At 41.7% G+C, this 26,310-nt stretch overlaps 1 protein-coding gene across 3 annotated transcripts in view; it reads right to left on the reverse strand.

Annotated features, from left to right (window-relative positions):
* Scgdelta (sarcoglycan delta) overlaps positions 1 to 26,310 on the reverse strand; it is a 179,558-nt gene that overhangs the window by 31,944 nt on the left and 121,304 nt on the right. The window lies entirely within an intron of this gene.

The raw sequence follows: 26,310 nt of genomic DNA on the forward strand, positions 1-26,310 counted from the left end.
ACGTCTCGTTTCGCATCGGGAGCATGCGGTCTCTCGACCACTTGTTCGAAACGATTTATCTTTTGGAGAAACCGTCGTCGGATTCGTCGCAGGACTAAACTTTCCCCAGCAAGGTCAAAGGTCGAGTCTGTCGGATGGCTTGGGTGAACGAGCAGCCGTGGGTCGACGGCAGCCGTGCTCGAGCGGAGGGAGAAAGACGGCGCGAGAGAAAGAGCGGGGCAGAAAGACGGAGGCAAAGCGACATCCGAGACGGAACTCAAACATTGGTGTATCCTGTGACTCTCCCTCTTCCTTTTCCACGCCACCCACGCTATCCTATCCCTCGCTACCTGTATACACACACTTAGACACACATTTGCGCGGGCGCATCGCCCCGCAAAGTCAAGTCGTGCCGTGCCATTTCTGTGTGCCGCCACCAAGCTTATATTATCCAGTTACCCGTGAGGCTTACAAGCCAAACAAATGTATAGACGGCGGTCGGATTCTGTGGCCTTCGAATCTGCCGCACCTCTTCCGCCCCCTTCGCTATCCTTCATTCCATACACGCCGCTTTATCAACTGCTCGCCTTTCTTCCTTACTTTCATCGCGCAGCCTGTGCAACGAAGCTTCATACGCGGTAAACCTTATTGCGTACTCCTAGTGACATCATATTGCACTCGGGAATCGATATAGCGACGAGGTAAACGCGAAATGATTTATTGTGCCGACATTGCATACAGCGCGGTGTTATAACGCACAACAAGGCGCAAGAATCGAAAGAAAAATGCTTATAAATATGCACATCGCCGCGTACATTCGTTCCAATCTTTCTGCAAAGAGATAACAATCTTCTATACTCCAACGTTCAATTTGCATTGCACGTCGTTTCTCTTTAGCCTCCGAACTTTTCTAAGTCTCATCAATTTTTCCAACTTGCAACTCAGATACGCCTTCGACGTGCAATTCCGATCGATCGGAGCAATCTGCGGATTTTACCGATAATAGCACTTGCGACCGCCCGGCACGCCGGGCTCTCACCTCGTCAACAACGACGACTATTCGCGGGCCGGGCCGGGTAAACGTGCCCGGCAGCAATCTTATCGAGGAGTTATCAGCTGTCTGCCATAACTGTCGATCCGGATGCGCTCTCGGCTGACCCGTGCGCGCTCTCTCTCCCCCTCCCCCTCCCCCCCCCCCTCGTCGTACGCGCGTATTGAATCTTCGCGTCGAGAGATCAGGTTTGAAGCTGGGCGCGATGATCGGCGTACTTCGAATTACAATCTGGAGTAACGCCAGCGGAGGATAGTTAAGAACGAGGACCGCGCGTCTGGAATCCTGAGACGAAGCCCTGTCTGCCCTACGAGAAACTCCGGACTCTCCCTACAGGTCACAGTAATCTAGTCTTGTATGTCGGCTCGCCTACGAGCGCGAGTTTTAGGTCCGGGTTAGCTGCCGCGGAACTTCCGTAATGCGTTAATCCGGCGGGCACGTATCCGCGCTCAAGATAAGGTTTGTAACCGGGACGATTCTCCTCATCTGGAGGGGGGGAGGGGGGGAAGCCGGAGTCCTCGCAGACGTCGTTCTCTCCGTCGCGCCGCCGGCACCTACGTGACGTCGACCCTGTCTCGTAACGTTACCCGCGATCTCGAGCTACTCTCACGATACCGCACCGTAGATTGAGATTCGAATTTTACGCCGTGATATTCAGAAGTGAGCTGATCCGCTGTAGCTTGTCTCTACACTTGCAATATTACTTAGAGTGCGATTACAAACACGCGGAATAAGTCTCTCTCGGTCCGGCGAAGTCATTGACATTTGCGAGAAATTTTGCACAGTGAAGAATATAAATTTAAAGTAAAATTTTATACTTTTACTGCAACAAATTTGTAAATTGTTACTAATTGTCTTAAAATGAAAAATTGTATTTTTTTAAGAAAATAAATTCTAAATAAAGAGCGAGCGCTAAATCAAATTAAATGCAAATACAGCAAACGAGATTCAAATTTGATGTACGAAAATAATGGACGTTATTCGGGAGCATATATGCAATTCATAGCGTTTTAATGCGATGTAAGCGGCATACGGATTATTTTGTCATTCGTTAATACCGTTAGGCAGCCACGCGGCGGCAGCAATTACTGGGATTCGATAAATAAATACGAGGCTCGTATTTGGAATTCGAGAACCGAACGTTTCCCAGTTCACGTAAAATCCCTTGAAACGATAAATTATGCAGTCGCGCTACTTGCGAGGAAACCAGACAGAAACCGTCGGGAACCACCGCGACAAGCGTCGCCGTGTCTGTCCCGTTTTATCTCGGTTGCTTTTTTGCGTCTCTTCTTTTGCGGGCGTTCAACGTACGTCTCCAAACACGAATGCCTGCACGGCGGTAGAAAAACGTAACGTATGCGGAATTGTATTGGTACCGGCCATTGCAGCCGGCAGATTACGCGGTGTGCTCCGGTTGAGTTTCGATGTAAAGCACGTTCGGCACGAAGAATATGTAAACAATGCTAATAAAACGTTATTTATTGCGCGCGCAGCGCCGAGCTTATTTTATCATTGTTTTTTATGCAATTTATTTATTCCGTTTATTCCGCATTTTTTTTTACGTGTTAAAGCGCGATGTATCCTTGGTTTTGTCGCTTTCGAATCCAACGATATCTCTGCACAGCAACGGAGTCATTTAACTCAAACGTGAATATTTGATAGAAATAACATTGAAATAGAACAGCTTGCCTCGTGTAAAACAGGAAAAAATAAAATTGCGAATTTGCCGGGGATTATTTTCTGTATTAAATTATTACTTGTTGCAGGAAATTTTCTAGTTTTAACTACATTCCGGAACTTTCGCTGTATCAAAGCGACGCGTATTTCCGAAATAACCATGCGAACTTTAACTTGCCTAATCGGCATCAAAATCGTGTTTCTAAAGCCGTCTGGAAATTTGCCACACGGCAGACCAATTTTGTCATCTCTTTCTCTTCTTTTCCGCTGTTAATCTAATACGACAAAGCGCGTCTCAGTGCACTTTAGAAGAACTGTCACAGGGCCGTACAATTCGATTGTTTTCGTAAGTGGGCTATCGTACGTTTAAAAAAGAAAGAATAGAAAATAGAAGAGAGAGAGAGAGAGAGAGAGAGAGAGAGAGAGAGCCGCAAAAACGAGCCTGGCGTGCTCGAGAAAATGCGAGAGAATCGCGCGAAGGAATGACGGTATATAAAACAGAGAGGGTTAACTCGGCTAGGTGAGCACAGTTTGGTTCCGAGCGGGATTCGACCTAAACTTTGTTTGTCACTGCGTGCCGCCATCCCGTTGTCTCTTTACTCTATCTCGTCACTCCGACCACCCGTTTCACTTTCTCGCTCCTCTTTCCGCGCCCTGCTGCCACGGTCTCTTCGTCGGCACTCCGGCGGAGCCTTAACGCCTGTACCAGTCTCGCGCCAGAGCGCGCGGCGGTGATTCCATTATCCTGCCTGAGAGAGGCAACGTCCTTTCTTCTCTTCGCGATGCCCCCATGGAATAGGAAGACTTTCGAGATAACTGACGTCATTACGCGCGCGCACATGTACGTACGTGTGTGTACACACTTTAACTTTAGCACGTTCATTCAGTCACTTCTCTCGCTTGACAGCGGTGCGGAATGTTAAACGTCCGTCGCGTGCACGATGATCCCTTCTTGTTTCGCGCGTCCTGCGCACGGTAATTCTGTTCTAGTCGCCCCTTCAGCCTCTCGAACCGTGGAAAGATCAGGCGCTCGGATTGGTTTTGGTTGCTAATTAATTGCGTCACGCAAACATCTCGGAACTTTATCACTCGAGAGAGGCCCCATTAAGACTTTCGTTTCAATGAAAGCTTTCTGAAACATCTCGATTCTGCGTCGAAGTGCGCACGGCAATTCCCACGGAGTGTCTTCGATATTTGTCTGTGCAGCAATATCTGTCGATGAGTTATATAAAATGAGCTGTATAAATTTAAAGGTGTTTGCACAGATTGCAAATCAGTGTTTATTCGAAATATTTTAAATATTATAACTATATAATATATTTTTAATTTTAACTAAAACATCTTATTCGACTCAGGATATAAATAATATTTATTCAAGTAATCACGTTTTCAAAACGTAATCACATAATCTTGAAGAATAAAAATCGACTGTTTGAGTTGACGATTCCATTTAGATGTTTTTCTTCTCCCAATTATTTTAATGTATTCGGCTTTTATATCGATCAATCGGGCAACGATTTCTCTGCTTTTCTACATAGTCAAATAATTCATTTATCGAACAGAACATACTTTGTTTTGCTACGGGCTATCGCTACGAGCAATATTTGCAATGAGGTTCTCAATTAAGTCTGAAAAAGCCTGCGACGAGCAGAGTTTATCTTTAACAGGGACATCACAGTGTGATAGTGGCGAAAATTAGCCAATCCCGCGCATAAAGGACGGTAATACACAGCGATGGCAAGAGTGGCGGCTCGAGATAGGGCTAAAATTACTCCGGAGGACAAAATTTTTGTTCTTCTCCCTTCTTTCTCCTTCCCCCTATTTTTTTTTTTTTTTTTTTTCTCGATGGAATGAGAGACGAGACGCGCCAACTGGGAAGCTTGTACACGTTGTAGCTACTCTTAGCTGAGGAGGGATCCTTCGAACGGAAGAGTCGCGGCAAAGCCGATATACGACGTTTCAATTTTCGCCCTCGTCCAGCTTTTTCAATTCTTACCATCCCACCGCCGGCAAGCTCCTACGGTTCTCAAGGCAAAAACTAATATTCCCGCCTTGGAAACTTTCTAAAGCCACTCCGTGTTCGCCGAGGATGGGAACGACGAGGATGATGACGACGAAGGACGAAGGCGGAGGTTCCGTTAGTAAGTGACTATCAAGTGTACACATCGTGGACGGTAACGCGATCGAAGAAATCGAACCTATTAAATTTGCTATTGACCCTCGCATCTTCTTCAAGCTACCGCTTTAACTTATCCCGCTAATAAACTGTATAATTCAAGCTCTCGCAAGAATAACAGAAATTAAAATTTATTAGATAATAATAAATTGATTCATTATAACTATACAATACATTACACAATAGTCTACTTTCGATAAATCTGGGAATAGAAATGCGAGCTTTGTTTCCATTCAATCTATCATATTAGCTCGATCCGTTCGATGATTGTATATTCAGAAAAATATATATGTATATATATATATATATATATATATATATATATATTCACCGTGCCGTATTTGTAAATAAACGGATCCAGCGCAAACTGAATCGCTGATAACTGAATCATGAATATACGATAAATGTAGAAGAAAACAGTGATAGTTTAAAATACTAATTTTTAATGTCATAAATGAATGCGCAAAAATTCTAATTTTACAAAATGAGAAAATTGGGGGCAAATTTAAGCAGAAAAAAGTAAAAAAAAAACACCAATGCGATAGAACGAAAAAACGATGCAAAGAAAATCGGGAAGAGGGAAAAAGTAATCTCGATTTCCGAGAATGGGCCTATTTAGCGGTGAGTACGATCAGTTTGCTGACCAGGCCGAGGGGCAGCAGCTTCCGGTCGGGCAATTCGTTAGAGTCCGCCGTTCCGCAGACTCGTCCGTAGGACACACAATGAAAACCATGACAATAGACGTACAGGAATGGAGTTGGGATGAGGACGGCGGACGCAGAGTAGGAACCCGGATTCCAAGGACAACGTTCTCCGCCTGGAAATTCAGCCTTGGAAACGTTTCCAGACTCCGGGCCACCGAACTCCGAGACCGAGCGCTGGAAAAAGCGGAGGGAAAAACCTTTGTCGAGCGGACTTCAGTCGCGGACGAAGCATCGTCGAAGTTCATCTCGCAATAAACGCGATATAACTTCCGGCCGCTTTCCTGTTCGTGTGGTCGGCACCGAAAATATCTCGCGGTAAATGAAACGGACAAATTCTCCGCAACGGTATATTCGTCCCCTGAACCAGGGGTGGCCGCGCCGCGCCCTTCTTTCCTCAATTCGCCATTATTCGCGCGCGTGAGAAAAGAGTGCGAGAGGGAAAGAGAGAGAGAGAGAAAAAGAGAGAACGGGTCGTTTGCTGGCGCGCGGACAAAGCCGCCGCAGTTCGCTCTACGTCCGACAGTTTCGAGAAACGATTCTTACCCCCGGGGTCGTGCATTCAATCACTATCCTCCTTTCTGCGCGGTGTCGTTTTAAGTTTTTCCCCCTCGTGTTCCTGCCGTGTGCCGCCCACGCCCGGGACATTCTTCCGCTTTCCGTTCTCGTAACCGCTCTTCTCGATTTCAGTTTCTACTTCGCGGATAGAAGGCAGCGAAGGAAATACTAGTATTATCCGTTTGGTCGCAGATGCATTCAGTATGCACGTAATTACTTTTGTATATACAAATAAAATCTTCGCGAGGCGCGCGAGCGGCGTAAGAAAGCAAAATCGATGGAATTGTGCGACACGTCGATGGAGATTGAGGAGTTGCATTCGAATTTACGTCGGCGGATCGGCACGATTAACCGCCCAGCCATCCTCCCAATCATCCCCTGTTTGTCATTTTGTTGCGTTTACAATAAACAAGCGTCGTCGTAACGTCGCGATAAATGAACGTATTGCTGATTATCGCATTGTCGACTATTTGTAGACAGGCCAATAAATGCTTAATATTCGCGTATGGTGATGCTAAAATACGGCCACGGCACCTGCCTCGCTGTTGTGTATCATGCCACGATACACAGCGTTTAGCACAATATTGTTTGTAAATGTTCACCGAGTGCGCTTTTAGCAGCGCATACGCGTGACGGCCAATGTACAATTCAATTAACGCAATTCCCGCCCGCAAGTGAGGAAAGACGTATCAGTATTTCGCACTGCGGGGAGAGCACATTTCATATCGACAGTGTCAATAAACTCGCCATCATTCGATAAAAAAAAAAAGGGTATTTTACGCAAAAGGTTAATACGCGGGATTGGTGGTGACGTTTACCGTGCGCGGCTTTCCACGAATTCGCAATTGGCGAGTTTATAACAATCCCTAAATTCCCGGTTTCATCGCTGTTAGATCATTATCACAGTCTGTCGTAACTTTCTTCGTTGTCGCAGCCATACGAGTCAAATTGGTGGAAATTTTTTACATCAAATTATTACGTGTAGTTGGATTATTTAAGCTCCGAAAATTGAGCTGTCCCCGAAAAATTCATGTTTCCCGCAAATACGAAGGCTCTAAAAAAAACCTTGTATTTCTGAAAAAAAAAGCCTCAAGCCACAAAACCAAGATTGCGATCGTGCGGTTGCGGTGGAGCGCGAGAACGATTAAAATGCAACGACGACGTTGCCCAAGGCGCCGAGCGTCGTCGGTATTGCTGATCGCAAAAGGGGGAGATCTCGAAGCCCAACGTGCCCTCGTCACCGCGTTCCCATCTGCTTGTTCTCCTTCCACGAGGATGAAAAAGTTTCACAAAGCGCAACAGCTCATCATGTTTTCCCTTTGCGACGGCGCCGAGTAAAAGAGCTGCTTTTCTATTAGCGAAAGCCCGCTGCGCACGTGCGCGTGCCTGCAGCGCAAAAGGCTCAGGTATTTATTTAATAAAATGCGTTGAGAAAGATGGACGACGCCGGAGGGAAGGTAGGTATAGGGCGAAGAGCGGATAAAGAGCATATACGCGGTGGCACAGAAAGTGGAGAGGGACGGTTGGACAGCCGCCGCCGCCGCCGCAGTGGAGCACCAAAGAAATTCTCCGCGCTTTGTGAATCTTGTGCCTCGGCCGTGCTCTTATCCGCTGACTACTCAACTTTGGCGTATTTGCCTTTAAATGGTAGCCCTTATACTCGCCTCCTCTGCTGACCTCCTCCACTCGTCGATTTTTAGAGAATTTCTTTGGAGTTCGCACGGTCAAAGGTTTCCTGTCTCTTTTCCTCTCTTTCTCTTTCTCAGTCAAAGGCGCTCTCTCTCTCTTCCACGCGAAAGCTACCGAAATTTCCCAAATTTCTGAGGATATTGCAAAGTATCGCAACCACGGGGAAAATATCTCGTGAGTAAACGCATAAAAAACGATCCCGCTGCAGCAGGAGCAATGCAGTTGCGCGGCGCGGCGCGGCGCGCAGGTGAATTCTTTCGACGCTCGAACACGAAGCACCTCACCGTTATTAATTAAATAAATTTAATGCACCGTATATTCCAACTCCAAACGGCTTACTTATGGCTGCGGGATCTATTTGACACGTTAATATAACAAATAATTACACTGGTTAACATTTATAAATATGCGGCGTTTAATCAGTTTGTCTATTACGCGAATCCATTGTTCGCAATGCGCTGTAATTAACACACTCACGCAAACGGACATGCAATTTCGCATTCGTTCGCAATAAAATGTAATCCAATTTAATGAAAACAAAGTCGAGAGCTATACGTAATAATTTTGTCATCGCGTCGCAAGCGGTCCTAGCATAATTTAACAGATCACCGTGTCATCATAAATTCGGCGCAAATTTTGTTATTATCCGGCAATGTTGTGTTATTTAAAATTTATTAACCTTTGGGACCCGCCATCTCGAATGTATAACTCTGTCGTATTCAATAATAATTTTAGCGAGAAAATGCAAACACGATGAAAGACCGCCTGCCTGGAAAATCGCGGGGATTTACCAGAGAATTTCATTATCCTCGACTAGCGTGCGTATTTCCGTATCCATTTTTTCTCCAGCAAAGTGCCAATTCTGAAGTCGTCGTTAACGAGCACTTGGTAAGATTACCGGATCGGCGAGCGCATGGTAATAACGAACTTCCATCTAATGCGGAGACTCCTCGTTTAATTCGGTTCATCCAGTCGTCGCTCCGACCAAGTGGCGAACCGCTTCCGCAGGAATTTCCAGTGGCAACTTGCCAGCCAAGCGTTACACACTGCTAAGGGTTGCAGGTAGGCCCTTTAATACATGCGTCGAGTGTCCGCCCACAATATTAACGCAACTAGATCCCTCTTTTGAGCATCGCTAAACTTCAAAACTTTCGTGCTCAACTTAATTAAGAAACTGAGGAATAAAAGTATTCGCTTTGAAACACACATGAGTAGAATTTTATTCATGATGAACTTAAGATTGACACCTGTAATTATCTCAGTATGCAAATAAAAATATACTAATTATTCCCTTAATAATTAATATCTTAGTAATTTATTTTACTTAAAAATAATTGACTCCACGGAAATATGCTTTCGTTCTTCCTTATTCGCTCGGTTTAACGCGTCATATAATATTCCAAGCATTGCTGTCTTATTTTGTTATTCAGCCCAGCTGACTAGGCCTTATCTTCGTGATGAGAATTCCACGGATGATATTCCTACGCACGAGTCGAGGAAGTTGAATTAATTCGCGACTGTTGGCGCTCGACAGTGATTTCACGAGACTGAATAATTCGCAGTCGGGACGAGACAAAGAGTAGAAGAGCGTTCTTTGGCGGTATCTGGTAAGCCATTAACCTACCGAAGAGTTAACAAATGTGTACACGCTATCTAGCTTAATTACCGACCCGCACACTTGATGAAAAAAATAAAACTGTATCACACTTGGTAATTAAAAGAGCGACGGTAACATGCGGGAGCATGGAACGTGTCGAGCTCAAATCAAATGCATTGCGAAAAAGTCTTCCTTTTATACGTAGACAAATCTTTACGTACAAACGCAAGATGTCTCAAATATCATAGATTTTTGCTCAGTTGCATAATAATAGTATAAACATCATTATTAAGAATTTAAATTATAAAAAATAAAAAATTGATTGCTTCAAACAAAGTTTGTGTATATGTGTGTGTTATTAGATTTTTATATAAAGTTTATCTCTCTGTCTCTCTCACTCTCATAAGAAATCCAATTAAAAAAATACACAAATTACGAGAAAACGTTTACCACACGAAAAATCGCTCTAAATTCATCATTGAAAATCTGAAAGAGTCGTTCCCGATTCGGTTGGAAAAGTGAAAGAACGGTGTATCTACCAGACGGCGACGTAGCTCATGCATCGGGCTGGAGTTTATTTAGTCGGGAAGTTCGGCGTACGCGTGGCCGTAAGCGCAAGCTCGCACTTCGTGACGAGACGCGGAGAAAAATGGAGAAAGAAAAAAAGAGCCGGAGAGGATGAAGACAGGGAGTAGGTGCGATGTATAGGTCATGCACAACACCTGCGGTGCCGAGGCTGACGTATCAGCATACTGCCGCGAACTTTATCTCTTCTCCCTCGACTCAGGGCTCCAGTGCTTCGCGATATGCGAAGGCGCCATCAGCATCGGCGCCATCAGCCAACCAGCCAGCCAGCCAGCAACGGCGGCAGCAACAGCACCGGCGTCGCTTGCTATACACCGGCCATAGCGTATCTCAGATCGCGCGTCTTCCTCTCTAACCGGGTTCGAGCGACGATGAGAGGGGAAAAGGGAAGCGGGTAAAAGAAAAAGAAGAAGAAGAAGAAGAAGGGCGAGAAGGCGGACGTGGGAAAGAAAGAGCAAGCGCGAGATCCCGCAGGAATAGGGAATGCGAAATGTACCAACGTATACCCGTCTTCGTTCTCCGGAGATTCTAAAAGTTTCACTGCGAGATGCCGGTCCAGTATCCATCTTGCCACCATCCGCCGCTCGCCACCCCCGCGAATACGTCCTCGGATACGCTCCCGCCTCGATGTTAAAAGCGTGTGTATCGCGGTGACTCGGTCGCTCACGGGGTTTACGACTACAGACGTGTCCCGCTTGCGGATATTAATTAAACAAAAAATGTGGACGTTACAAGTTTCAGCGTTTTGCTACAAGTTTTTGCTACGTTGTAATAATGAGAACAATGTGCGTATTAAGTATTTTAAGCTTTACTGCTCAAGTTTCTGCGATCAAACTATGCAAAATATTAATTGAAAGTAAATTGCAGCTGTATTTAATATTAATCGCAATTACAAGTTTTTTACTTAAAATATATTTGAATTTAGTTTAGCTTTAGCATTAATAACATAACTAATTATACAAAAAAAAGTTTTAAAACCTCAATATATTTAATAACCAAATAAAATAGAATTATTTAAAAAGTTATCACTTTGCATTGAAGCTCGACTTTTCTTCTTCTCTTATGAAATTGTAACCTCTGTAAAGTTGGCCCCCTTTCAATTTTTTAAAATTGAAAAAAATGATTAGAGTTCTGGATGCCCCCCGAGAAGTTCTAGAGTTCTCAGTCCATTTTAGAAAGAGTTCTGCCATTTAAAGTAAAGAAAACACCATTTGAAAAATCGGGGGACTAACTTCACGACACTCCCCATTATGTAAAAAATCTAAATTCTTTTATAGTTCTGAGTAGATTTCAAATAGTTCTATAGTTCTAGATAAGTTTCAAAAATAGTTCTGCTCGAAATACTACGAAAATTAAATTTAAAATTCTCGACTTAAAAGACGAAAAATAGCGAGAACTCGTTTAATTTGGTTTTAGCGTTTTAAGACTTAAGGATAATCGTTAGAACTCGTGAGGAACTATACAGAACTCTCAACAGAACTGCCGGTTACTGAGACAAATTTTTATCACTGTAGGACTTTGAAATTTTTCGGAACCGTAACTTCAACCATTGGGAATTTTTTAAAAAATTATGTTTCACTAGGGTAAAAATTTTTCTCGGTAACCAGCAGTTCTGTTGAGAATTTTGAACGCCCCCCGAAGAGTTCTAGCGATAATTATTAACATTCGAAGCGCTCCGAGGCGAAACAAAAAAGTTCTCGATGGTTGAAGTTACGGGTCCAAAAAATTTGTAATAAAAATTTTTCTCGGTAACCGGCAGTTCTGTTGAGAGTTCTGAACGCCCCCCGAAGAGTTCTAGCGATAATTATTAATATTCGAAGCACTTCGAGGCAAAATAAAAAAATTCTCAATGATTAAAGTTACAGGTCTAAAAAATTTCTAACAAAAATTTTTCTCGGTAACCGGTAGTTTTGTTGAGAGTTCTGGATATCCCCCGAAGAGTTCTATCCTTAAGGCTCAAAATGCTAAAACCAAAATTGAACGAGTTCTCGCTATTTTTCGTCTTCTAAGTCGAGAATTTCAAATTTTATCTACTCAAAACTATAAAAAAATTTGGTGTTTTCTTTACTTTAAATGGCAGAACTCTTTCTAAAATAGACTGAGAACTCTAGAACTCCTCGGGAGGCATCCAGAACTCTAATCATTTTTTTCAATTTTAAAAAATGGCGGGTCAACGTCACAGAGGTGAAATTGTAAACGTTAATAACAACACACAGCATTTGTTAAATATAACACATGTAGTTTAGAAAATTTCTGACACTACGTGCAAAGGTCGCAAAATCTTTTTTCACAACCATCTGCCGTCATACTCTTTCAGATATTATCACCTTCCTTTCGCGTGGAGGAGCCATTCCGCATTAATTACTGTTTTGTTTTCGACTAGTCCCTCGAGCACGTTTCTCACTTAATCTTCTCGAAAAAAAAATAAAGTCTAAAATGCCATTTGTCTCCCGTTTATGGCCGTCTCAGTAATTGCGGTGGTATCAATAACGTTGTCCATTTGGAAGCGTGGCGCCGAGACTTAAGACAATCATCGATAAAAACTCCTTATAAAAACAAGCAAATTATGTTTACTCGTTTTACTTAATTAGAATTGCCTTCCACTAAGCATCTTTTGTGTTTGCCTTTAATATAACATTTCGAAACAAGAATATATTAATTAGGAAGTCTTAAAAATAAGTAATAAGAAATATAAAAAGTAAATATTAAAAAAAAAATAATTGAAAATTTCGTTAACAATGAAATCTTATCACAGCCGTTGTAAATATGCGCCTGTTGGTAATGCGTTTTCCATCTAAATGAGACATCAGAACGCTTATGACGCAGAATAGCGTTTACTTACGCGAGTGTCAATTCCACTTCGTAAACATAATGAGCAGCATCAGGCGTTAAGCGCGTCCCAGCCCAGCGGCGGCGGCAACAAAGTTTCGCATTGTCAGTATTTTAGGGCTGCGAGAGCTACGTCCCGTGACAGCTCGTCTGCTGAACAATATCGTTACACGGTGCCACGAACCGAACCAAAACGTTCATAAGTTCACGCGCCGTCGCATCACACGTCGCGCCGCGCGCTCGAAAACTGAACGTCAAATAAACATCAATTACCATTCGCGTTCGCAAAACTATTTCACGTGCAAAACGACATGTGCGCGATTCAATTTCGATTCTGAGTATTTATCTCTGACCATCGTCCACGCTCTGCAAAAAAATGCCGTGCGAGCAATAACATACGTTGAAAGAATAGCGGTACATACGTCGCGGCGAACAGTTTTTTAATGTATAATATAAATCGTGTAAAATATCTGCGGATATTAAACGTCTCGGATGTTTAGGTATCTCGCCATGTCAATATTTGAACACCAGCGTTATAAATTTATAAACGCTAAGTATTAATAACATATATAATATAAATGCATTTAATCCCGAAATATTCAAGGTTCAAAGAAACAAAATAAATGCAAATAATTTTGGCCATAAAATAATAAAACAAAAATAAATAACATAATTATAAATAAAGTCAGCTATAAAATAAAAAAATTATAGAAAAATATATGAGAAAAAAACATGCTTCTTTGTATAAATCCACCATAACGCCAATTAATACACGTCTGACCATAATCGGCGCTAACTACTGACTACAATCAATCGCAGGCCGATCGAAATAGAGCAACGTAGATCTCACAATGGCGACAATTTCTCTCGCGAAGATGTTTGGGCTCCGATACAATGACCTTTGTAGATCGATGTAAGCGGAGCACACAAGGACGGTGCTCCGTCCAGGGTTATCTTTCGGATGCAAACTCAATCCTGCTGGCCGCATTCCCATGGAAATCGCGCGTTATGCGGCTCGTGTACACGTGTACAGTGCCGCGTGAACGATGTGTGGGCACACGAAGCGCACTCCACGAACAAGGTACCTAATGTCCCGGGATGATAATGCATACCCGCGGGAGCCTTCTCGCCCTTTCGCATCATCGGCGTACGTATCCCTTAACTGCATCGTGAATACACCCAGCATCAGATAATATCAGCTACAGAAATAAGGATTTTACGCAATCTACAAGATCAATCCCACAATTATTTATGTAAAAACTGTACAGGAGTTGGCTAATTTGAAGAGAAAAAAGAAACAGATTACACTTGTTTCTCGATCCATGCGGATTTTTTGTGTTAATACTAATGAAATAAAAATATTCTCAAAAAAAAGATTTTTTTTTACATTTTTTCTACTATCTTGACTCGAATTGCGCGATACAAGACCGCGTAAAGAAGAACGAAGTGGAACGTATCTTCCATAAATCAAGGAATAGTATATACGTATAATTTAATGAGTTCTAATTTATTACACAAATTATAATTTTGTTTATAGAATAAATTCGGCCCTTCTGATATTTTATAGCAATTTAGACGCTATAATAATATCACTTTCAAATGCAATTGCATTCCGTATGTCTTTGTCTAGATTAAAATGGAATTTAAATATGAAACATTGTCTAATGTGATTATTATCTGAAATACTAATATGTTTTTACCAAGTTTCATCGCCGCAATTTCCAATCTTTTCAATTTCGTGCTTCTAGTGTTTGCATCTACGACACATCGAAGATAAACAAATTACTATTTTACATTCCTTTAACTTTCAATGTATACATATATATTTAACATTTGTTTCATATTTAGTAAGCGTACGATTAAGCGTTATTCAATAGAATAACAAATTTCACGAAGAATCAGAACGTCGGGATTAAAAAATATATGTAGATTAACAAATGCGAGATATTAATACACTCCTGCCTCGAAAACTCGTTGTATGAGTCATCCTCCAGCGGGCAATCGAAAGTCGAGCGACTCGACAAATCACGGAACGTCGAGGACGAGTGTTAACATCCAATTCCCTGAACGTCCTCGTCCTATCCGCCTTCTCGTACGCGTCGTATTCGGGGAATCGTGGCATACGGCGAACACGCATTTGAGAAGTACGACTCGAGATGGGACCCGATGCGAATATCTATTCCGGAGAATATAAACGATCGTGTCTCAATAGGGACGAGGAATAAATCTAACGGAGCCTGTTCTTCTCCGGCAATGATCCTGTGCATCTTGCATCCACCTTCCCCTTTCCGCCTTCTCACGTACGCCCGCGCCATCGATGCGCAGTGTCGCGATCCTATTCCATTTATTTTACTTCCATTTTCTACAGTATATTTTCGTCAACAGCATAGAACCGCTTTATCGATCGGCGCAAACTTATACACCTACAAAACCCAGGGATACATCCGGGGGCTTTTACGAAACAGAATCTTCGCCGCGCGCGGCAGAAAAATCTCGGAATATCTTCGCTTTAACTCCACGAAGTACCGAAGAATTTTTCGTCGGGGCTTGTGGATATTTCGCTCGTGCTATTGGCATACCCCGAGAGATGGAATCTATTTACAACTTCGCTAATGGCCACTCTGTCTTGCCTCTCGCAACTTTGCTGTATCATTCCCGCAAAGTATATATACCTATTCATAAAAACTCAGAACTTATTATATAATATAATAAATCAGAAATATAACTAAATATAACTAATTATATATGCGAGAAAAAATTTTCATAAAATTTAGGCACAATTATACGATTAAATAAATTTCACCTACAAAATATTATTAATACACGTTTGGATCAATTAACATTACCTGTAATTTAATGCGCAATTCAATCCTTGTTCGTATAAATCCGAATAATATAATAAATTATTTTTGAAGATATGATTTTATATGTTTACGATACGCCTTCCAGTCTTGCATTGCTCGGTTTGAAAAAGACAGCCCGCGATTAGCACGAGAGCTCGTTCCATACGGAAGTTCCTGGTCAACATTGGCAGACTAACTGATTTTCAATTTTCCAATATTCAGGACGTCGCCCAATGTGCTTCCTTGATTGAGGTTTTCCTATCCCGTAAGCCTCTTTATTTCCAGAACAAGGAGAGCAGGAAGGTGGAAGAGAATGAGACGCGGATAACTCCACGGCGGAAGCAAAAGGAGATCGAGAGGACGAGCCTGAGAACAAATAGGGAACGTCTCTTTGTACGATTCGCGATCGCTGCGCATGTAAAAAGAACCCAGTTTGATCAAACGCAGAAGAGCTCGAAGAGTAACGCGGATTGTGCATCGGGACGGAAACGGAAGACGAGTGTGCGCCGTCTCCAAAAGCGATGCTGTCGCGTTTCCGGAACGAGGCAGACACCTGGTGCGCCCTGTTCCTATGGCAGGCGAAATTCCAGAAGGCATTGGTGCGCGCTGCTGCCAGGTAAGACGCGAAGTTTGTCCCCGTTGTATCCACACTCGCCTCGCTTCTTCCATTGTGATCTCTTTATTTTCAAAAGCGCAAAGATATCGCCGACGCCTCGCCCCACGAGAAATGAATAACTTTATCAGATGACGCTGCTGCTGGTTTTTTTCACTCAGAAGGGTATTTTAATTGGTGTGGAATTTTAATCCGTATTTTTATACACTCATCCCTCGATTTACGTGAGGTATTTTTTTTCAAGCGCGCTCGGATGCTGTGACACAAATTACACAAGATAGCCAAGTTTGGAAACGTATCGCGAGATAACCCAGATTTTGCAAATGTTACGCGAAAAATTCTAGGCTACACAAAAAAAAAAAAAAAAAAAAGGGGAGATCAACATGGAATTTGATTTCAACGGTGAAAAATATTACAGTCGAACATTTTGGAAGCTGAGCGCTTTCCCATGTAACTGCGTTCACATGTGGTTTCCTAATTCTCATCTCAGATCCACCATTGACGGTGCCTTTCCCATTAGACAAATGAAATCTGGAATCAGAGGCACGTGCATTCAGCGCTAAATGCGCGTTGAAGGTGGGGCTTTTCTCGACGAGCGTCTGTAGCCGTCCGGGACGAAGGGAGAGGTGATTTAGGATCAAGATTTCAAAGGGTGCAAGATAAATAATCGTATTGTCATCCCTCTGCGGGCGAAAACTCACCGCGTTTCTCGTTTTGCACTCCACCGTGAGTAAGCACAGCATAGAAGGAAGATATGCATATACGGTAGTCATGCCGCGGGAGATGAAAGGTCTGGTTTATTCAGAAATATATATATATATATATATAGTATATGTATATATGTATATTATGTATATATATATAATATACATACAATATACATATACATATATTGTGTATATTGTATATATATATACACACGCATTGTAATGTACAACGCGTAACTTCTCCGCGGAGTAGAGAAATATTGCATATTCATACGGCCGTGAAGCCCCTCGACATACGGACGGATACTGAAATGGCGATTGCATAACGTGGGTTATCAAACGACTCACCGTACCGATACCGCCGAGGAAATGACATTCGAGTGGCGACAAATTCTTCCTGACCTTCTCTTCGCGTGCGGAGCTCGCGATAACTCCATTTTCTTTACGACCGAACATTTCCGCTGATTTATTAGCTGAATTGTGCTACAATACGACAAGCAGCATACGTAAATGCTATATCGCGGAATATATCATATGTAATCGTGACATAAATCGAAAATTTTTGAAAATCATCACAAAATCGCGTACACAGTTTCAATTATCCTTTTTTTTAACGTAATGCAATTCAAAGTTCCCATTTTTCTTAAAACCAACTGAGTATATATTGTTCAATTAAATTTACCATAAATCTATTGTTATTTTCATCGTTAGTCGTCGATTTTATCGCTATCGACTGTCTTAAAATAAACGCTGCAGAACCAAACGATATTCACAACTTCTACGTCATCATCTCAAGCCGGAATAACGATAGCGTAGAACTTGCTCTTCTCACGACCGCCTTGCGTATCCTCCACAACGCGGCGAGGATGCAAACAGGTGACAGTAGTATCGATTTCCAGGTCGGTACTATATTTTCCTGGCGTATCATATCGGTCCTCGGGGTGCAACGAATTTATTTCTACCCCCCCCCCCCCCCCGCCCCATCTCGCTTGCACGGCGCATATATTTATGCCTATACGTATATACGTAAGTTCTTACCTTCCGCCTTCGTGACTTTTTCATTTTCGCACAAAGCGCCTATCCGAGTCCATTTGCAAGCGAAGACGCCCGCATCCCCCTCCCTCACCCGCGTCCCATTTCTATTCTCTCTCGGGTGAATCCCCATACGCGCGGCGCGCGACCACGAGCGAGCTAAGGGAAGAAATCTGCAATTCACCATCGGACCCTTCTTTCACGGTTATATTCCGACGGCCAACAGATACCGCCAAGAGAATGGAAATAATCGCACGCGTATGAGCAAAGATGAATGTTGAGGACTTTAGAAGAAGGTGCGCGAAATCGAAGACATTCGAAGGAGGCGCGCGTCAAAGAAATAGATGGTATCTTTGCACGATTTGCATGCGAAATGCGATCGGACTTGTGTATGTATGCGTTGAAGTGATTCTTCCGCTTTCGCATGTATCTTGAAATATAAGATGTGAGAAAAATACCGCTCTTAATGAATATTTAATTCCACAGCTAGAAAAAATTGGAGCGAAACGTGTAGCTGTGTCATTTCGATAAAGTAAAAGTTCCTCTCGAATTGAGCGCGTCTCAATTGACAATTTCGAAATTTTAATAGAATCAATATATGATTGCGCACACTTCTCTCTTTCATATATACATATGTATCAGAGAGAAAAATATGTAAAATTGTTGAAAATGCCTTCAGTGACCAGAAATTAATACAATAAATAAAATAAAAATATAACAAGCTTAACGACATATCCGCGGCTTATTGTCATAAAATGTCAAAAACTATCATCACCCAAGACATTGTGAATGACAGAATCAACAATATAGATATTCTTCTGATATTTTTTTCTAATATTTATTATCAAATATTATATAACGTGTACGATGTACTCGTCAAGAGTAAAATTCATCGGAATTCACATGATTACATTATAAATTTGCACAAACTTTTCGAAAATCGACGATGCTGGTTAAAATGACGCTCGCGGCGTCGACTAGTAGAAATCGCAAATAGTATTACATCTCGTAATAGCAACTAGTTAACGGTACTGATTTATGATTCTCCGTGGAGATCTATTAGTAAATTCCAGCTTTTAATGGGAAATCCGCATTTTAATCTCTCCGTTTAGCGCGACACATGCTTCCACTCTCGCGTAAATTACCAGGAAGCGCGTATATTGTAACCAACAACAGGTTACCGTATAAAAAATGACGATAGAAAGAACGATTGTTACGACGGCCAAAGGTCGCGCGCAATCCATCCGAACGGCGCGAAATCATGCGTCGCGCTCGCACGCGTAATGGAATCTCGTCGACGCTGCACGTGGCTTGTCGCCGGCAATAACAATTATTTCCGCACCTCCTCGACATGCTCGATCGCCTATCGCCGCATCGCGCCGCCCGACAATATGTTCACCGATATAAATTTCGCGTGATTCCGTGGTCAACAACGAAACGTCAATCCGCGCGGCAATCGCATACGCGCGCGCGTGCAACCATCCTATCGAGTCTCGGTCGGATAATAATATCGCGACGATGATGCTGATCGTTCGAATAACGGTAACGCGATCGATTAAGGGCTTAACGTAATCGCTCTTTACTCCGACGTTCTCGCAGCTCGAACAATAGCTCGATTAAAATGATTAATATCGATGCGGAGTACGCCGCCGACACACAAATCGATCCTGATCTATTAGCAGCAACCAGAAACCCGTGCGCGTACGCGAATGAATAGAGAGCTAAACGTTGAAAAATTTCGAGAATAATAGCTCGGCTGCATTCGCGCCGATGCCGGCGGACGAATAGTTTGCGCCATTCAGCGAACATTTAGTTTGGAAATTGATATTTCAGATAAATTAAATAGAATTTTCGACTGATAATTTGCCGATGCCGGTTTTAAAGAAACTCGCAGGATAATTATCGATAGAAAAGCAGCCGAATAAATTTGGGAATTGAAAAACGCAGTAGCTTGCACGATGATTGAAAGTGCCATTTCGCCAAAATTGATGATTTCGGACGCCAAACAATTCGATAATTACCACAATCGCGAAGAGAGGAAAAGTTTCCCGTCGACTTCGACGAACTTGCGTCGCGACTCGTCGACGGTTTGTTTGCCAAATGCAAATATCCGGAATAATCCATATTTTATGCCGGGATGATACCGCCGGCTAGGCCGGCGTCTTTTCACGCGACGCCGCGCGTGCAGCGAGTTTATTCCGCCAAGTTCTCGAGTTTCCTGGACCGGGGAAAAGCCAGCACGGTGGCTGGCTGGTTGGTTGGCTGGGTTGCTTGCTACGTAAAAATTCGCTGTTTGCGAAGTACGCTATTTCCCAACGTGAAATCGCGCCACCAGGGAAATTGGATACGCGCCGGTGAGGCGACTATCGGTGCTGTATCATTTGATGTGCGACGACTACGTGATGGCGTAGCAATAAAAGAGTAAGATACAGGTGTTATCCTAAAGACTTATGTGTACTGCTTGAGAGAGAGAAAGAGAGAGAGAGAGAGAGAAAGAGAGAGAGAAAGAGAACGAGATAATTAATATTTGTTTTCCAAAATAAAACGTTTCCTCTATCAATTCTCTATCTTATTGTAGAAGAAAACGACAAACATGTTTGCATACAATAAATTGATAAATTGATAATTACAGTCGTCTAAAATAATTACAAATTAAAAGTTCTCTTGTAATTATTTATAATTTAAAAAAAATAATAATTTTAAAAGGAAAAGTATTAGTTGAATCATATATAACGCTCTGATTTCGTGTAAAACAAAAATGAAGGTGGATCTATTACTATACGTCGTTTATGCCGATTATCAGATATGAACTCCGGTCGGTCTATGAGTTAGAACTATGAGTACACAGTCCGACCTAAGCTTACGTTTTGTTCACCCTCGCCTCCGTAGTTCCGACGACGCGGAGACTATTACAGCAGCGTCGTATTCACATGAAAGTCGTCGAGTTTAACTTGGAAGCAAGCCACTGGGGTCGTATCGACGGGTAAACCGGAGCAAAGGCACTCCGCGTTTATTGTTCGGCGACTTGTACGCTCTGTAAATAGTTCTTAATAAACTTAACAGCAAAATAGATTTCAAATCAGATAAAATCGATACTTTTTAAACGTCTCATAAGAAGAAACAAACGTTTGAGATTATTTCTTTCCAATCTTTTAAAACTGTAAAAATATTTTGGATATGTTAAATAATTTATCTTTTTAATTTTTAATTTACAAAAAAATTTGTAATATTAATTTTATATCTCATGTCGTTAAATAATATTCGCGCGTGCGAATCAAATATTTCAAGCCGGATTTCAGAGGCTATTTTAAGTTTTATATAGGACTCTATTAATATAATGTACTTTGCATGCGTAATTTTGATCAAATATCGCCACGATAAAATGTCAAGTTTAATCTACATTTGATCTATCGCGCAGACTTCAATTATGCGAGCAATTGCGCTATGAAAATCAACGAAAATCGCAAAGTCTTGAATATAGAAGTGAAAGTCTTGGTGTTTGCATTGGCAACCAGCCAGAAGACGGGCGCGTTCGAGTGCTAATCCCGTTAAATGTGTCTCGTGCTATTCGCATTGTCGACGGCAACGACGACGATAAAACGTGCACCTTTACTAATTTTAGTTTCTTGTTAAATCATAAATTTATGATAGACGATACAGATCGGTGCCCGCCACTGTTCCGCTGTACAAAAGCATCACCGTCCGTTCTATGCTCTTTTGCCGAATAAATAAAATACAACTCACGTGTTATAAACCGTATATCGATAGTTTAATATAGTAGGTTGGTTCTGGTCATTTCATTTGTTTTTTTACTGTGTATTGCATGTGATCGGTTTATTCGATAGAATTTTCTATAGTGACAGCGAACGAACAGAGATCTCGATTTATAGGTTTACGTTTATCTCGAAAAGTTTTCTAAAATTAAAACACTTTAATTAAAACACTTCCACTGGAAACATGTTCCAGCGGGACTCCAATCCCGAATAGATGAAACAATATCGTTGTGCGTAACTTTGCAAAATAAATATAAACTCACGAACAGTCGACAGAACGATCGCGAATGATGGTCCAAAAACTTTTGAACGCTTCAATTACGTTGTACCGATATGGCAAATATTGCGTGGAAAATATATGTAGAACCGCAATTACAATTGTGTTTGCAAATGACTGATAGTATGACGATGATTTGCACAGAGTGTCCTCATAGGATGAAATGACTGTTGCAAAAACAAAATCATAAAGTTCTAATATCACTAAACATTTCAATATTAATTTTAACACGGCAGAGGATTAGAATTTATCTGGAAAATATGTTATCTATCCCGCATAAAAATAATATAAAATATTTCTTCTTACAATTTGTATTACTATTATACTTTTTATGCTTTATAATGTTATATCATAATATTTGTTAGAACTTCAAAACTGTATATTTTCTTTATTATAATGCATTGAAATTATATATACATGTATATTTCAAACAAAAAATAGTCTAGAATTCTAGAATATAAGATTTCAATGCATCGCAGTAAAGTTCTAGGCCTTGTAAAATAAAAATGCGTTGTAAATAAAAAGTGTTCTTATGAATATCAGAAGGTACTCTCGCAAGAGTAGCAAATAAAGAGCAGAATAGCTATTGAAGATGCAAAATGATACTTGAAATAATATTTTCTTTCAATCCAATTGGCCGATTCTGAATACGATAAGTACTTGGTTCCAGAGAGATACTCAAGTACCAATCTTTGGTTACCTGAATCAACGAATAAAACGCAGATAAGAGTGAGCTCATTAATTTCGGCGAGAACACTCCCCGCGTTTGTCCATTTGTTCATCGTTCGCTGAATTGAAAAACAGCACTTGATAACGAGATGATAATCCCGTTATTACAACAAAAGCCTCATAATGATTCATTTTCGTTCGTCGGCCGTCGCATCAACGATGATCCGTTAATACTCGACGAGTGGCATTTGTAAATTTTCTAGTTGTTATTACGCGGCCCATTGTCATTAATATTTTGTTATTAATTACGTGCGCGCGCGTATAATTGGCACTGCGGCATTAATTAACCCGGTAACATCTCGTGTGCTCGTATTCCTTGCACGAAAATATGATTAGCCGATTTCGTAGCGAGAGCCATCCACCGCTGCACGTCGCGCTTATTATTTTTGACGCCGATTTCCGGCCGAACGAAGATGAAAAATCATCGGACCAGAGCCGAAACGGATGTACGGCTGGAACCAATTAAAAGTTCGCGGCGTCGGCAGCCAATTACGTACATTGGCGTGGAACGGCCGTAACTTCGAAAGTCGAGTCGCCAAGCGTATCTTCTCATCCGCAATTTCATTTGCAGAATGTTAACTTTCATATCGTTAATGTTGCGCAAAATTGTTTGACCAATTTCTGTATGTAATGAATTTTAAAAAAAGAAAATAATGACAATTTTTATTTTAATCTTTCCACGTGAATTCACGTGGAAGAAAAACGCGACCCTTATTTCTTTTAATACACTACTTGTTTTTATAAAATTATAATCAATTAAATATTAATACATAATAATTTTTTATCGTGAAAAAATAAAGTTTTAAACTCTGCATTTAAATAATTCAAGTTTATAATGTTTGTAAATACTTTAAAACTGATATAGAATTCACGTCATGTTTGCCGTGCTTTCGTGTATGGTGGATAAAAATCTCGTGACACGCGCGGCTTACGAGGTGTGAGAAAATTGTGTAGCACTTAACGGATTATCCTTAAGCCCGCGTGTGAGAATACGAGTGACTCGGATTATCGGGAAATCGCATCGAGGTGCTGTCATAAAATAAGTGTCAGCGGATTGAATACAAACGAGAGATTTGTACAACGAACAGACGTAAGCGCTGACGGCGTGCTGCGCCTTTGGCCGCAATACCGCAATATTGCCCGCGAATTTGACACGCTCGCACCTTGCGACTCGCGGGTGGTTGTTGCGCTAGTCGGCGTTTCACGCCTCGCGCGTTTCAACTCCCCGTCAGAATGTATAAGCGCGCGTATAAACGCGCGGTCGATGAGAAGTTACGGACGATTCACACGCTCCACGAATGGGAAAGCTTGATAACGCGATGGATGCCCGTAAACAGCCTTGCCCGACAAGCACGATTGTTAAATTGTAACTTGCAACCAGAAACTAAATATCTTCGCAATATTGTTGCTGTAAAATCGTAAAGTAAAAAATTTTATGTAAATATATTTGCGTGCAGTTTTCAAATATGAAGACTTGAAAATCTCCTGTGATAAATAATCATTAAAAAGGTTTTTTTTACATTTTCCACGTTTATATATATATATATGTATAAACATGTAGAAAATATATACATATATACAATATATATATTGTAACAATGCGACGGCAAAAAAATGTTCTTGCGTAACATCGCAGATTTTACAGCTTGTGCGATATTCGGGTAGAATACGCAGTCAGCCAACCAATTAATTCCGTCGCATCGAATTTACGCATGAAAACGGAGAAACACATCGTCGGATGGACGATGCACTTGGCGAAAAAAAGTGCGATGGGAGGTTTCCGAGTGAAAAAGCCGACGGAAAAAGAATTGCGGAGTCCTGTAACATTCTTTCATTCGTTCATTTATCACCTGGCCGTCGACATAATAGACGATCGCGAGCCACCACGGACTCTTAACCGCGGTGGTGTTTTACCGCGTAGTTGATACCAGTAATTTCTTCTTCTCCGAATTTGAACGTAAAGTTTTATGTCCTCTTCAATACGACGAACTTGGACAATATTGATTCTTCGACTCTTCCGGTTACGAGCACCAATAACGACATCGTCTACGAACCGTAAAACTTGCTCATCAAATATCAGTCAAATTTGAAATTATAAATCCCACATTTCATAAATTGTTCTTAATTTGTATAGCCGCCGATTCAGTCGCTCATTCAGAAACCTCTTCATATTTCTCGCGTAATTTATTTTCCCTTTCCGGCAACTTTTTCTCTTTCATACTCGATTATATTCGTGATATTGAAACTTTAATCATCATAAAACCTACAAGCGGAAAAAAAATGTAACGCTCAACAAGTATCACTGTATAGGCTGAGCAACGCTCCGCAGTCACTAATTAATATTGATCCTAAAAATAACAACTCGCGAAAATCCGTAATCGTAAAACGCGCGATATATCCGCTATTGATATGACGCCCTCACACCAATCTCCCCGTCCCCCGCTAGCATCCACCTCAACTGTGCCGATTAATTGGAACACATTGTACCTGGGAATCGCAGGTGTAATGAAAGATAATCGTTTCCGTTTGCTCGAGCTTCCCTCGAAGTTGCATTACCGCGAACACGAAACGCTCCGATTCCCTATTAAAAGTATCGCAATCGAGCGGGAAATAGCGCCGTCGGTCGTAACGCAAGATGGATGCGCATTTCGGTCGAACGAGGCGGATTTAATGTGCCGGTTCGATTTTGGGATAGCATCAATCCTTGCACCGCGCGCATAATACGGCGATCGAGAGTGGAAAAAAACGCATCGCACGTGCGACAGGCTGTCAATCGATTTCGGATCTTGCCGACTGATTGTTCATTCGGTTGGATAAATTTTGTCGCAGCCGGCCCATAATAAAAAAAAAAAAAAAAAAAAAAATGCGTGCTGGACGCATGAATATTCCGCGATCATGGTGCATTCCATTCATACGTGCAAAATAGGTCGACTTTGGCTATAGTAAATTTTATAGTAGGCATTTCTTTTAAAATACGCACTTCTTGATAATCCATCAATACACCATGATGCATAATGTGTCTCTAATAATATCAAATATTTTTTTCATAAAATAAATCCTTCGACTGCATAAATATAGACAAGATTGATTTAAAATACGCTGCATTTTTTGCACATTGCTAAAAAAAAGTCGGAGAATATAACGAAACGCGTTAAATTCGTGCGAGTACATTTAACGTGACAGAATGCATTTCGGAATTTGATGAATTTGATGAATTTCGACTCGAATGCAGGCGAGCGCACGTCGAGCCGGAACGGTGCTTGCAAAACGACGGGCGGGGTACCGCATTTTTAGAACAGCCGAAGGAACGGATAGTACGGTTACGAGACGTGAATATACCGGCCATCACATGGTACCGATATGGAGCATACAGCGGATGAGATTTCCTTAGTCCGGCAAAATCTTTCCACCTTCGGCAGCGGAAAACGATAATATTTTTTATTCTATTCGTCGTTTTTATGGATCGCATTTCGGGGCATCTCCGTTTGAATTTC

Source organism: Linepithema humile, chromosome 1, assembly GCF_040581485.1.
Source record: "Linepithema humile isolate Giens D197 chromosome 1, Lhum_UNIL_v1.0, whole genome shotgun sequence".
NCBI lineage: Eukaryota > Metazoa > Arthropoda > Insecta > Hymenoptera > Formicidae > Linepithema > Linepithema humile.